Source organism: Rana temporaria, chromosome 3 (genome assembly GCF_905171775.1).
Source record: "Rana temporaria chromosome 3, aRanTem1.1, whole genome shotgun sequence".
Classification (NCBI taxonomy): domain Eukaryota; kingdom Metazoa; phylum Chordata; class Amphibia; order Anura; family Ranidae; genus Rana; species Rana temporaria.
In genome coordinates, this window is record NC_053491.1 from 362531160 (window position 1) to 362547008 (window position 15849).

The window sequence follows — 15849 nt, forward strand, 5'->3', positions numbered from 1 at the left end:
CTAAAATGAGAATCACAATTTTTTTGCTTCGAATAAAGATCACGATTCTTGCGGTGTAACATCATCTTTCACATTATACAAAAAAATTGGGCTAACTTTACTGTTTATTTTATTTTTTTATTCATTAAAGTGTATTTAAATAATAATAAAAAAAAAGTTTGAAAGACCGCTGCACAAATACAGTGTAACCTAAAATACAACCGCCATTATATTCTCTAGGGTCTTTGCTAAAAGATATATATATATATATATATATATATATATATATATATATATATATATATATATATATATATATATATATTATATATAATGTTTGGGGGTTCTGGGTAAATTTCTAGCAAAAAATACTGATTTTAACTTGTAAAAACCAATGTTAGAAAAAGGTATTGTCTTTAAGTGGTTAGACTGCCTTCATCTACAGACAGAAGTTCATCCCTTTGATCTAAGAACAAACTGTTTACAATGTTTCTCTTTATCTCCGATATTGAGATAAACTTGGCAGGCTGTCTGGATTTTTTTTTGTCAGCTGTCAGAAGTGAGCACAGAACTTCCTGCACTTGTAATCAGAAAATGCTGTTTTAAAGAGGAACTGCAGTCTGCTCACATAATTTGTAATAAAAACATGTTTGCCATTCTGAAGCTTCCCTCCAATCACAAATACTGTGATTCTGTACTTGCCAAATATGCTGCAGAAATCTCCCTCCACCAAGTCTGGCTGCAGTCATTTTAACTGTGGGCACCTGAAGCTGCCGCCTGTTCACTTCTTGGATACACACAGAAGCACACCTCCAGCTCTGAAGCTCTCATTGCCCCTCTTATTACTCACCCCCTCTCCCTTCCTGGCAAACTCTCAGGATAGTAAGAGAAAGAGAGATCTGTGCATGATGTCATAAGACTAGACTTTTTACCAGACAAGAAACAGGAAGTGAGCTGTATAAGGTATTTGCAGGCAAAAAAACGTTTTACTATCCAAAGTTAAAACAACAAGGGCAGAAGATTTAATAGATGGAAAGGTTAAAAAATTACTGAAGTTCCACTTTCAGATGGGAAGAGGGGTAGAATCGTGATTTTGATTCTTTAATGATTAAGCGTACAGCTCTACTTTCTAGCAATCAGCCTGAAATTGTGTTCCCCCACCTCCCCTGCAGCTGTAGGGATACGTTCAATACCATAGAACCCAATTCCCTCATTATATTACCCCAGGGAAAGGGCTGCCTGTACACCTCCATTATAGCACCCCAATGGGATCTGGTGAGAGTGCACCTTCAATAAAGCACATAGGGGTGGTCTAGGGCCTCTGCACTCCCATTATATCACCCTGGGAAGGGTTGCCTGAACACACCCTTGAAGGGGCGAGGGGTGACTGTACACAACTATTATTTCACCCCAAAGAGTATACGTGCATGTACACCATCTAAAGGGCCCCTTGGGGGGGGGGGGTACACCCCCAATAAACCACCACAGGGGTGACAGGTGCTTAAATATAATTTTACTCACTTAGAGAAGTGGTGCCTGTACACCCCCATTATAACCACCCCCTCCAACCTTTTTTGGAATCCATCAGAATTGTGTCTTTGGAGACAGTTGAGGGTCATTATGGAAATCATAGTTAGAGTGGAGCTTTCTATTTACAGGCCAACCTGTCAGGCAGTTGCTATACAGCGCAATGTAACCCTTCCCCCATTGGTTGCACACTGACACGCAGAGACATAACTGGGTCACAGAACGTAATCAGGCCATACACAGCACAATAATGACTAAACTCATCTGCCTCCTACAGGTATCTCAAAGTGACAGTTCCTGTGTCTTTATCACTCTTCAGTTCCACCTCGTCCCTTCATTTACAGTTCATATGGAATGAGAGTGAAACTTCGGTGGTTTTCGGTTGTGTTTTTTCAAAGTTCACTTGTTTATAAACTGTGTTTATATATATACAGGTCATTCTCAAAAAATTAGCATATTGTGATAAAGTTCATTATTTTCTGTAATGTACTGATAAACATTAGACTTTCATATATTTTAGATTCATTACACACAACTGAAGTAGTTCAAGCCTTTTATTGTTTTAATATTGATGATTTTGGCATACAGCTCATGAAAACCCAAAATTCCCATCTCAAAAAATTTGCATATTTAAACCGACCAATAAAAAAAAAGTCAACCTTCAAATAATTATGTTCAGTTATGCACTCAATACTTGGTCGGGAATCCTTTTGCAGAAATGACTGCTTCAATGCGGCGTGGCATGGAGGCAATCAGCTTGTGGCACTGCTGAGGTGTTATGGAGGCCCAGGATGCTTCAGTAGCGGCCTTAAGCTCATCCAGAGTGTTGGGTCTTGCGTCTCTCAACTTTCTCTTCCCAATATCCCACAGATTCTCTATGGGGTTCAGGTCAGGAGAGTTGGCAGGCCAATTGAGCACAGTAATACCATGGTCAGTAAACCATTTACCAGTGGTTTTGGCACTGTGAGCAGGTGCCAGGTCGTGCTGAAAAATGAAATCTTCATCTCCATAAAGCTTTTCAGCAGATGGAAGCATGAAGTGCTCCAAAATCTCCTGATAGCTAGCTGCATTCACCCTGCCCTTGATAAAACACAGTGGACCAACACCAGCAGCTGACATGGCACCCCAGACCATCACTGACTGTGGGTACTTGACACTGGACTTCAGGCATTTTGGCATTTCCCTCTCCCCAGTCTTCCTCCAGACTCTGGCACCTTGATTACTGAATGACATGCAAAATTTGCTTTCATCCGAAAAAAGTACTTTGGACCACTGAGCAACAGTCCAGTGTTGCTTCTCTGTAGCCCAGGTCAGGCGCTTCAGCCGCTGTTTCTGGTTCAAAAGTGGCTTGACCTGGGGAATGCGGCACCTGTAGCCCATTTCCTGCACACGCCTGTACACGGTGGCTCTGGATGTTTCTACTCCAGACTCAGTCCACCGCTTCCGCAGGTCCCCCAAGGTCTGGAATCGGTCCTTCTCCACAATCTTCCTCAGGGTCCGGTCACCTCTTCTCGTTGTGCAGCGTTTTCTGCCACACTTTTTCCTTCCCACAGACTTCCCACTGAGGTGCCTTGATACAGCTCTCTGGGAACAGCCTATTTGTTCAGAAATTTCTTTCTGTGTCTTACCCTCTTGCTTGAGGGTGTCAATGATGGCCTTCTGGACAGCAGTCAGGTCGGCAGTCTTACCCATGATTGCGGTTTGGAGTAATGAACCAGGCTGGGAGTTTTTAAAAGCCTCAGGAATCTTTTGCAGGTGTTTAGAGTTAATTAGTTGATTCAGATGATTAGGTTAGGAGCTCGTTTAGAGAACCTTTTCATGATATGCTAATTTTTTGAGATAGGAATTTGGGGTTTTCATGAGCTGTATGCCAAAATCATCAATATTAAAACAATAAAAAGGCTTGAACTACTTCAGTTGTGTGTAATGAATCTAAAATATATGAAAGTCTAATGTTTATCAGTACATTACAGAAAATAATGAACTTTATCACAATATGCAAATTTTTTGAGAATGACCTGTATATATATATATATAATGTTTTTTTAAACACTTAACACTTAAACAAAAGTTAAAGGGCCAGATTCATAAAGACTTACGACGGGCGTATCAGTAGATACGAAGTCGTAAGTCCGAATCCATGCCGTCGCAACTTTAAGCGTATGCTCAAGCTGAGATACGCTTAAAAGTTGCTAAGATACGACCGGCGTAAGTCTCCTATGCCGTCATATCTTAACTGCATATTTACGCTGGCCGCTAGGGGCGTGTACTCTGATTTACGCCTAGAATATGTAAATCAGCTAGATACACCTATTCACGAACGTACGCCCGGCCGTCGCAGTAAAGATACGCCGTTTACGTAAGGGGTTTTCAGGCGTAAAGATAAACCACCAAAAACATGGCGCAGCCAATGTTAAGTATGGATGTCGGAAACCGCGTCAAATTTTTCTAATTTTATGTCGTTTGCGTAACTCGTCCGTGAATGGGGCTGGCCGTAATTTCCGTTCACGTCGAAAGCATGACGATTTGCCAACGTCATTTGAAGCATGCGCACTGGGATACGTCCACGGACGGCGCATGCGCCGTTCGATCCAAACGTCATTTACGTGGGGTCACACTTAATAAACATAAAACACACCCACAGCTTACGCCGGCCCTAATACGCTACGCCGCCGTAACTTCGGCGGAAAAATCTTTGAGAATACCATACTCGCCTCTCAAAGTTTTGGCGGCGTAGCGTATAGGAGATACGCTACGCCCGCCTAAAGGTATGTGAATCTACCCAAAGTGTTTATTAACCCAACATTTTATATTCCTGATATGTGCCTGTTGTACCATGTACTTGTAGGAAAGAGAGTATCTTGTTTGTATTACATAGTTAGTCAGGTTGAAAAAAGACACAAAAAAATAAAATAAACAAACAAAATAAAAAACACAGTACAATCCCATACACCCAACTCCATACCTACAGTTTGTGTGAAATCCCTGGTGTTCCTGCCAGTCCCTCTGCTTTCCCATTAAAAACTGACCACACTAAGCAGGAGAACATAGCGTAGCCAGCTCTCTAGCTATGCTGGGAACTCAGGGTATAGCATTTGTGGCACTTGCAACTCTTGGGGTGCTGTGGTGTGTTGGCACCTAATTCATGGTCTGTCATTAACGTGCAATAAACTGACATTAACAAATGTAAAGAAATTAAACAGGTCCTAACTGAATGGCTTTCTGTTTGCTCTGTGCCATTTGTTTTTATATCTCCTGCCACTTCTTTGCAGTCACTTCCAAACTGCATGCACTCCAGAGATTGCTGCATGGCATTTCTCTTAACAGTGGACCATGGCTGTGTAATGTGTGTTGAAACAGCCACTCTGACAAGGACAGAGTGTTGTCACCCTATAGCAGGAAGTATCTTAAAGAGGAGTTCCATCCAAAAATGGACCTACCGCTTTTTGGAACCCTCCCCCCCTCCGGTGTCACATTTGGCACCTTTCAGGGGGAGGAGGGAGCAGATACCTGTGTAATAAAGGTATTTGCTCCCACTTCCGGGCATAGATCACTGTGGTGATCTACGCCACGTCCGGCACCTACTCCCCCCCAGTTTTATGGGAGACACACAGGTCCCAGAAGACAGCAGGGACCAGTGGGAACGCACAGCGTGACTCACGCATGCACAGTAGGGAACCAGGAAGTGACGCTGCTTCACATCCTGATTCCCTTACCGAAGATGGCGGCGGCAGTGCCCGAGAGCCGACAGACAGATCTGCTTCGGCTGCCGACATCGCGGGCGCCCTGGAAAGATAAGTGTCCATATATTAAGTCAGCAGCTGCAGTATTTGTAGCTGCTGACTTTTAATATATATTTTTTTCAGCAGAACTCCGCTTTATTGGCAGGATCACCAAAGATTGTTTTAATGAAGGCTGCAATTGAAAAAAATATTGTAAACTTTTTTTTATGACATTAAAGGAGTTGTAAAGGAAATTTTTTTTTTGCCTAAAATGAATGTCTGCAAGGTAGACAGACAGAATAATGTAATGATTCTTTCAAAAAACTAGTAAATACCTATTAAATTCCTTCATCTATATCACCTCCGGCGTTCTAGTTTCTGTTCTCTCATTCACTTCCTGGTTTGCGGCGCTCGTTCATGTAAGAACTACATTTCCCAGTATGCATTGCGGCACGCCCAGTAATTCACACCACCTTGAAGTCTAAGGCCCCGTACACACGATAGAATCCATCCGCTGAAAAATCCCAGCAAATGGGTTTCAGCGGATAGATCCTATGGTGTGTACACTGCAGCGGATCTGTTTCCGCGGATATTTCTCCCCTGGGATGGATTCCAGCAGATCGAATATTTGCTGACATGCCAAACAAATCAATCTGCTGGAATCCATCCCAACGGATGGATCCGCTGGTCTGTATAGACTCACCGGATCCATCCGTCCGAAGGGATCCCCGCATGCGTCGTAATGATTTGACGCATGCGTGGAATTCCTTATATGACAGCGTCGCGCACGTCGCCACGTCATAATCGCGGCGACGGCGCGACACGTCATCGCCAGAGGATTTCGGCGCGGATTTCAATGCGATGGTGTGTACACTCCATCGCATGAAAATCCGCCGAAATCCTCGAGAGGATTTATCCGCGGAAACGGTCCGCTGGACCGTATTCGCGGATAAATTCTCTCGTGTGTATGGGGCCTAACACGTAGAGAGCATCCTGCCGCACAGATGTAGTTCCCAGGAGGGGGTGAGAACGTCACTGACCACCGCAGTAAAGCCTCCCGTCATGGTGGTGAGTACCAATCAGACAAGCAGGAAGTGAACAGAACAGAGAAGAAATAGAGCAACTTCTGAGCAAAAACGAACAATGAGGAAGTGAAAAGAGGAATGTCTGCAGGTAAAGGATGCTCATTATGAAATTTTTTTTTTCCTTTACAACCCATTTAAGACCCCTTTCCCACTTTTCAGGTGTCTTAATGCTAAAAATAGGGCCTGTAAAGCGCCTCCCAAACCACCCCAGTGTGAAAGCCAGAGTGGTTTCACACTGGGGCGGTGCGCTTGCAGGACGGGAAAGAAAGTCTTGCAAGGAGCATCTTTGGGGCAGTGCGGGAGCGGTGTATACTGTAATTAATACTGTATATTAAAATGAGCGGAGTGCCTGCAACACGGGCGCTATTAACCCTTTCTTTACCGCCAACACCCACACAGCCCCAGTGTGAAAGGGGTCCAATACCTGAAAAGTTACATGAGGTTTTAATGATTGGGTTTACATCTACCTTAAGGGTGCATTCAAACCTATGCATGCATTACTTCCCCAAAGTTTGATGCTACATGTTGGTCGCTCGTGCTGAGAGTGCATTTGTTGGTGTGTACATTCTTTTTTAACAGGTTCCCAAATCGCATCCACATAGCTAAAAATGCAACTGACCATCATCACATACTCCAGTAGACATCTGTGGTGGAAAAAAAAAAACAGTAATGTCCACTTGTTTGCACCGAGGACCCATATGAAAGGAATAGGTAGGTACACGCAGAAACGCATGTATAGCAATGCGCATCACACATGGAGTTTCAACGGGCACTGTAAAGCGCTTGCATAGGTATGAAAGTGAAAGGTGCACTTATGACATTCGTAATTATGCTTTTTTTTTTGCATGTCAATGCGTCGATGTAGACCTGCGACATAATATAACCACTGTGAACGTTAACCGGAGGCGATAAAGAAAGCAAATATTAATCTCAATAAAAATTTATTGTCAGGTAAAATCAACACAGAAAATCCAACCCTTGCGATCTGCAGAGATACATTCATGATGCTCAAAATCAAACATCCCAATTTATACGTCTTCTATTTAATGGCCTAAAAGAGGTGTGGCTGATCAGTTTGTGGGGATTTGGGAAATGCCATGCAGGGAGTATGTCCTGAATGATGAGAAGCAGAGAGTTTGTGATAATTCTGTAAGAAATTGCACAATAATCGCTGTGGGTCAGCACTGTTAATGATATTATCCACATGGAGTTACTCCAAGCATCTGAAACTGGATCATCTTTACAAGGTGTGGCCTTCATGGCACTTCTCCAATTCAGTCTTCTCTGAAAGACAGACTCTAACCTGCATATACCCTATAAAACCATCCTATTGGGCAATCTAAAGCCCCGTACACACGGTCGGACTTTTGCCCAACCAACTTCAAAATCCGGCACTTTTCGTATTTGTCCGACCGTGTGTACGTTCCATCGGACCAACTTTTTTGTCTTTCATCGGACAAAAAGTTGGGTCTGCGAACGGACCAACTTTCTGGCAACAAAAGTCCGATGGTGCCTTGTCCGACCGTGTGTACAGCAAACCATCGGACTTTTGGACAAAGTACAAATGCGCATGCTCAGAACCAATGTTAAACTCAACCAACAATAGCAGAAGTTAACCAAAGGGTGGCGGTAAAGAGCAAGTAAAACCATGTGATGTTGGGAAAGTGTTAGAAAAGTTTGCAGAAAAGTCCGAGCGTGTGTATGCTATGGGTGTGATCGGACAAATCAATTAAGACAAAAATCCAAGGGAAATTTTGTTGGATGTCCGACCGTGTGTACGAACCTTAAGACTATCGAACATTATCCAAATTGTTCCAGATCAGCCACCCCTCGCCCCTTTTTTTCTTCTCTTTCTCTCCACCCCCTCCACTCCCCACCCTACTCACTCTGTACAGGAGCATCTCCAAACCCTTTGGACACTGCTACATGCATTAGTGTTCTCTGAACCCACTACCTTTCAGGAATGCAAAGTACAGCACAGTCAAGCGCCATGCACACTGGCATAAATAACGTTGCTTCTACAGAAGTTTTGTGTTCTGCCTGTAGAAGCAGCTCAATGTTATCCTATGTGTCCATGTACATTAAAGGACGTTAAGAGGCAGAAAAAAAAAAACTCTTCTGGTTTGCGTTTGATTGGAGCTTGGAGGCAATAAAAAATAAAAACATTAAAACTCTTCTAAACTTTGTACAAAAAATGCTCTCTATGAGCGGATTTTGCTCCTGAGAGAACAGACGTTTTTTAAGCCCAGTGTGCATGGAGCCTCAGAGCTAGTTCCCACAGGGGCGACCCGTCAGGCGACCGTTCTAATAGGAGCGACTCAAGACGCTCCGAGCTTAGAAAAAGGTTCTTGTATGACTTTGGGGGTGACTTGCATTGACTTCAATACAGAAGTAATTTTGCAAGTCGCCTCTGAAGTCGTCTTGAGATCGCCTTGCCGAGTCGCCCCTGTGTGAACCGGCTCTAACTCAACTTTTTATTTTTACTGAAAAGTTTTTTGTTTTTTTTATTATTAAAGTAAGCAAAATACAAAATACATCCAATAATGCAGGTAGAAGACATGACCAGTATAATAAGGCACATCTAAAAAAAGACATACATTCGAAAGAACAGATCTCTGCAAGCAGCAACAAGAACAGTGATATCCTGACAGCAAAGCCTGCTCATATAATTCTGTGATAAACACCCGTCATGAATACCACAAGGGTAGCATTTAGTATTGGATTAACCAGATAAACAAAGAAAAGAAAAAGAAAAAAAAATAACAAAAAGAAAATACAGAAATCACAGCAACACAAAAGTAATCTGTAAATGAAAAATAAAACCAAACAAGTTCTTCTCTGTTACATTATACACCGATACCAAACTATGATTGTTCCAAGATACGATGCAAAAACCAAGGGTTCCATTTAGCATCAATAAGTTGCAGGGTGTCCCTAAGAGTGTGATGAATCTTCTCCGTGAGCATAATCTGGTCCACTCTAGACCTAACTCAACTTTAGCTGGCTATGATGTTATAAAGCTGTACCTTGTTTTCATTCTTCTGTTTATTCTCCAAGATTGTAATAAACAAAGATTAAACCATAAAAATTTTAATAGAATATATTAAAAATGGACTAAGCCTGACAATCTCAATTCACTAAAGCAACACAATAAATACAATCAGAAATAAATCAATTTTGAATTTAAATAAATCTCAATATCCCTGAATTGACATCTATTTGCAATTTAATAAAATTGCAGTTTGTCTCTTTACAGTGCACAGTTGTATTGGGATAAGGCACAGAAAGGGTGGCTTTGTGTGGCAGAACTATTCCTGGACCAGGAATTAGAGGAGGAGGGGGAAGTGGGCTGCTTTATTAGGAGTATAGGCAGTGTTGACCACAGTAACTATTAAACCGTCAATGAGAAAACTATCTGATGCCAATGCATTGGGCAACGGCACAATAACTATCTATATGTGAAAAGTCCCCACGCTTTTTTCACAAAACTATTACGCAAAAAAAAAAGTACTATAATACCAACATCAAAACAATATTCAAAGGAGCTGCTGTCACTGTGACCCGGTTCACACAGGGGTGGCACGACTTTGGGGGAGAATCGGCAAGGCGATCTCAAGACGACTTCAGAGGCGACTTCTGTATTGAAGTCAATGCAAGTCGCCCCCAAAGTCGCCCAAGAACCTTTTTCTAAGTCAGAGCGACTTGAGTCGCTCCTATTAGAACGGTTCCATTGAACAGAGCGGAGCACGACTTGTCAGGCGGCTGAGTCGCCCCCTGTGTGAACCGGCTCTAAAGGGTGTATATTACCACACCTTCAAGCAATAATGATTAAAAAAATAGTGATATGTTCCACTCTATATAAAATAAAAAAAATACTGAACCACTAAGCAAAAAATAAAACTAAAAAAGTGAAGAAATTCCTGTGAATGAGTATACCGCAGGTCATTATATATAACGTGTGTTTGCATAATATCATTTGATATGCCAAAAAAGAATATCAATGCTTTTATCAATAGACTTCGAAACAGTCTATTCAGATCCACTAACACGGTGGTTATCAACCCTGTCCTCAGGACCCACTAACAGGCCAGGTTTGCAAGATAACTGAAATACATGGCAGGTGATATCATTTGCTGCTCAGTGACTGCAGTATTCTGGTCTGCATCTCCCCAAGGTAATATATAAAATCTGACCCGTTAGTGGGCCCTGAGGACAGGGTTGATGACCAGTGCACTAACAGATAACATGAAAAATAGAAGCACATATATAAATGAGGTCCCAATCAATCAAAAATCCCATAAGTGTTAGTGACTTCTGTGATTTTCAATTTTCCTATACAATGTATGACCAACCACCACCACAATAGGTAAATGGGTGTACCCTCACCTCATAAGTTGGACCTCACTGTGTTTTAAAGAGGAAAAACAGCACTTATGGTACGCCACAACGCACACCCCAGGTGCTCTCTAAGCTGAGAGGAGTTTCATTTCCTCATCACTTTGGGCGGAACGTTGGCGCCATCTTGGACTACTGGTTTCATAGCTCTGCTATTGTATATGAGCTCTCATAAAGCGACATCTTTGTGAGTGTAGCTTTTAAAAGATTTATTTTATTTTAATAAAACATATGGTTTTACGCTATGAAGTTTCTTCTTGCTCTTGTCCTTTGAGTGCCTTACTAAAGAAGACCTGCATAGGTCAACAGAAACACCTGGAATGTGCATTGTGGCCTCTTTAAAATACAGTGAGGCCCAACTTCTAAAAGGTGAGGGTACACCCATTTAATTATTGTGGTGGTGGTTGGTCACACATTGTATATGAAGATTGAAAATCACCCATCCTAGAGCATCCAAATACTTAAGAGTGTAATATTTAATCTATTGTCAAGTTTGAAATACGTCAAAGTCAGATATATGCTTACCCCAGCTGTAATGTATTATCCTGGACCCACTTTATTGATCTGTGTAGCAAGTTTTGTTAAGTTCATTTAATTTCTGTGTGCATACATTTTCTGTTTCTTTATGATTTTCTATATACAAATAGTTAACTCACTCAATTGGAGGCCTAGCCATGCCTACAGATTGAACCCAATAGGGGTAGGCTGGTACAGGCTACCAAGCACTGTATTGTTATAAGAACAATCTTATGAACCAAGGTAACTCGGTTACTAAGGATTAATGTGACAATTTTAATCTGTACTGTTAAGTAAATACTTTCAATAAAAATCTATTGTTTAAAAAAAAAAAAATAACAGAGAAGTGATCAACATATATTGTGGAATTTTTGATTGATTGAGCCCAGGTTCACACTGGGTGCGATTTCATTCGATTTGAGATGCGATTTCACATGTGAAATCGCATCTCAAATGCCGCCAATTGTCGGCAATGGCGCCGTCCTAATCGGTGCGACGCCGCATCTGCGGCGCTGCACCGATTTCAAAAAGTAGTTCTTGTACTACTTTTTGCGATTTCGGGCCGCGATTTACATAGACATCTGTGCAGAAACCTGCACAGATGTCTCTTAAATCGCGGCCGAAATCGGGACTGCCGGCGGGAGTGAAATCGTGCGAGTTCAGCTGAACTCGCACGGCTTCACTCCCGCAGCCCAGTGTGAACCAGGGCTCAGACTTCATTTATATGCGTTTCCCTTTTTCATGTTATCTGTTAGTGGATCTGAAGAGGCTGTTTTGAAGTCTATTGATAAAAGCACCTGTATTCTTTTTTGCCATATCAAGTGATATTAGGCAAACACCTGTTGTATATAATGAAATGTGTTATACACATGCACAGGAATTTTTTCCACTTCTTTCTTTGGCTTTGAACCGACTAGGTTCTTTCTTTGAACCACTAGGTTCAGTATTTGTTTTATTTTTGAAATATTGCATTGTGTAGAATGGAGTGCATAAAGGCACAATAATGCTTCAGATTTACATACCATAATAGGCTGTTCCGTTAGTCATTAAAAAAACGTTAATGTTCCAGCACTGTTGAGGACACGCCTCCTAGCTACTCTCTTATGAGTTTAACACCCTACTTGGGCTGTACGGATATTTATGATTAAGCCCCAGTAGGGGGGCGAAAAAGCGTCAGCGAGAGAGGAGCTGGGTGGAGTGCCCCCAACAGTGCTACTTTGTAGACTGGTTTGGGAAGAGCGGCTTCTGGAGAGGCAAGCACTCACAGCTAAGGTAATGATAGCGGTGGACTTTTGAGCGGTACTGGGGAGACAGTGAGTAATATTAAAACACTCAGGGTTTCCTGTATTCATATGCAGGAATGTGAATATTTAGTCCTAAATTAAACTAATTCTGCAGACTAAGAGGGTTTATACAATATTAGGTAGATTCAGGTACAAGGCTAGTAATGATTCTCAATCTTCTTACCTGCTAATCTACGGCGGCGTAGCCTCAAACGAGCGGGCGTAAGGGCGCCTAATTCAAATGACTTGGTGGGGGGCGTGTATCATGGCAATGAGGCTTGACCTCACGTTTTTGACGTTTTTTGTCACTGCGCATGCCCCGGGAGACTACATTTCCCAGTGCGCATTGCGGCTAAGTACGCCGTACGGGCCTATTGATTTCGACGTGGACGTAAACGACGCAAATCTCGATTCGCGGACGACTTACGCAAACGACGTAAAAATTTCAAATTTCGCGGCGGGAACGGCGGCCATACTTAACATTACTATTCCACTAGAGCCTAGCTCTAACTTTACGCGGCCTATCTCTTACGTAAACGGCGTAAAAGTACTGCGTCGGCCTGGCGTTCGTTCGTGAATCGGCGTATCCCCTCATTTACATAATATACGCCGGCCGCAATGGAAGCGCCATCTAGCGGCCATCAGAAACATTGCAATCTAAGATAGGATGGCGCAAGCCGTCGTATCTTAGATATGTTTAAGTGTATCTCCGTTAGAGAATACACTTAAACATAGGTCGGTGCAGATTCAGAGTTAGGTCGGCTTATCTGTAGATAAGCCGGCCTAACTCTTTCTGAATCTACCTATATGTGTCCCCTTTAACTTCAATTGGACTGATGAGCTAGGATGAGCTAGGAGACAAGGGTGAGAGACCCTGAGCTTGTGTTCCATCAACTGCCTGGTCTCATTATGATAACACATGCTGTCTCCAAGCTCCTGAATGTACAATAACAAGTAACATGGTCTCGTTTACATTCCACTCAGCAGTGGGGCTCTGACCATGTCGAGAGAAAATCCTTTGGCACCCAAGACAAAATACCAGTGTCCCTCCACCGTAAGCTGTGAACTACTTGAGAATCATAGTTTTCATGTCCTGCCATTTCTGTGCTCACCTCCTGCTGATTCGCCCAAGGTGGCTGTCTCTTCTGCCTACCTCTTGGCTTGACCCTGGGCTCTGATATCTTATTCCGTTATACACATTCAGGAGCTGGAAGCAGAGTATGCTACCAGCGGGTTTCTAAGCTCTGATCGCAGCTTCAGGATTTTTCTTAGACAAAATCAGGAAGCTAAAGAAGGGATCAAATCATTTTTTTTCCCCGGACCTGCAAGGTAAAGGCATAATGTGCTAGTATGTGTCGCAGACTCTGGCTGTGTGACTAGCCTGGAGCCGCGATGATGTCACTCCCATGCATGCGGGAGAACTGTCATTCACGGCACAGGATTCTGAAAAAAGAAATGGCATGGGTGGCGGGCGTTCCTTCAGAACGCATTCGCCGATGATGTCATCGGCTGCATATATAGAAAATAAATAGACAGTGCACGTTTAGGAGATATTTACAGTACCTATAGATAAGCCTTGTTATAGGCTTACCTATAGGTACAAACTATGCATGAGACTTTACTTCCTCTTTAACCGGTTAACGCCCGCCGCATGTACATATACGTCCACAGAATGTCACGTACAGGCAAATGGGCGTACATGTACGTCCCCACCTTTCCGCGGGTCGGGGGTCCGATCGGACCCCCCCCCGGTACATGCGCCGGGCGGTAACCTGCGGGGAGCGATCCGGGATGAGGGCGCGGCTATTCGTTTCGAGCCGCCCCCTCGCGATCGCTCCCCGGAGCTGAAGAACGGGAAGAGCCGTATGTAAACACGGCTTCCCCATGCTTCACTGTGGCGGCTGCATCGATCGAGTGATCCCTTTTATAGGGAGACTCGATCGATGGACGTCAGACCTACAGCCACACCCCCCTACAGTTGTAAACACACACTAGGTGAACCCCAACTCCTACAGCGCCCCCTGTGGTTAACTCCCAAACTGCAACTGTCATTTTCACAATAAACAATGCAATTTAAATGCATTTTTTGCTGTGAAAATGACAATGGTCCCAAAAATGTGTCAAAATTGTCCGAAGTGTCCGCCATAATGTCGCAGTCACGAAAAAAAAATCGCTGATCGACGCCATTAGTAGTAAAAAAAATTAATAAAACTATCCCCTATTTTGTAAACGCTATAAATTTTGCGCAAACCAATCGATAAACGCTTATTGCGATTTTTTTTATCAAAAATAGGTAGAAGAATACGTATCGGCCTAAACTGAGGAAAAAAAATATGTTATATATGTTTTTGGGGGATATTTATTATAGCAAAAAGTTAAAAATATTGCATTTTATTCAAAATTGTCGCTCTATTTTTGTATATAGCGCAAAAAATAAAAACCGCAGAGGTGATCAAATACCACCAAAAGAAAGCTCTATTTGTGGGGAAAAAAGGACGCCAATTTCGTTTGGGAGCCACGTCGCACGACCGGGCAATTGTCTGTTAAAGCGACGCAGTGCCGAATCGCAAAAACCTGGCCTGGGCATTTAGCTGCCTAAAGGTCCGGGGCTTAAGTGGTTAAGTACCTTTTCTTTCTTGTCCAATAAGGAACACAGAAAGTCTTTGCTTCAGGTTATACTGCCACCTACAGGAAGAGACTTCCTGTGTCCATCAATGGAAATAAAAGAAAATAGGATTCTTATACTCTCAGTAAAATTGTTTTCTTGGAGTCCATTGAAGGACAAAGGAAATTTCCTTCGTAGCCGGCACGCAGATGTATGTCGCCAGAATGGCACGGGCAGGCAAAAGGACGTATATACACGTCCCCTTTAAGAAGCGGCATTGTGGACGGGTGCGCACCGCAAGCTCCGTGACTCCGACCGCAGGTCCCGCGGACTCGATGTCCACGATCGTGTCGCAATCGGAAGCAGTGATCACTGTCCTGTCACACACAGCCCATCCCCGCTACAGTTAGAACACATCCCTAGGGCACACTTAACCCCTACAGTGCCACCTAGAGGTTAACCCCTTCACTGCCAGTGTAATTTTCACAGTAATCAGTGCATTGTTAGAGCACTGATCGCTGTAAAAATAACAATGGTCCCAAAAATGTGTCAAAAGTGTCCGATGTCCATAATGTCCATAATGTCGCAGTCACAATAAAAAATAAATAAAAGAAAATCGTTGATCGCCGCCATTACTAGTAAAAAAAAATTATTAATAAAAATGCCATAAAACTATCCCTTGTTTTGTAGACGCTATAACTTTTGCGCAAGCCGATCAATAAACGCTTATTGCAATT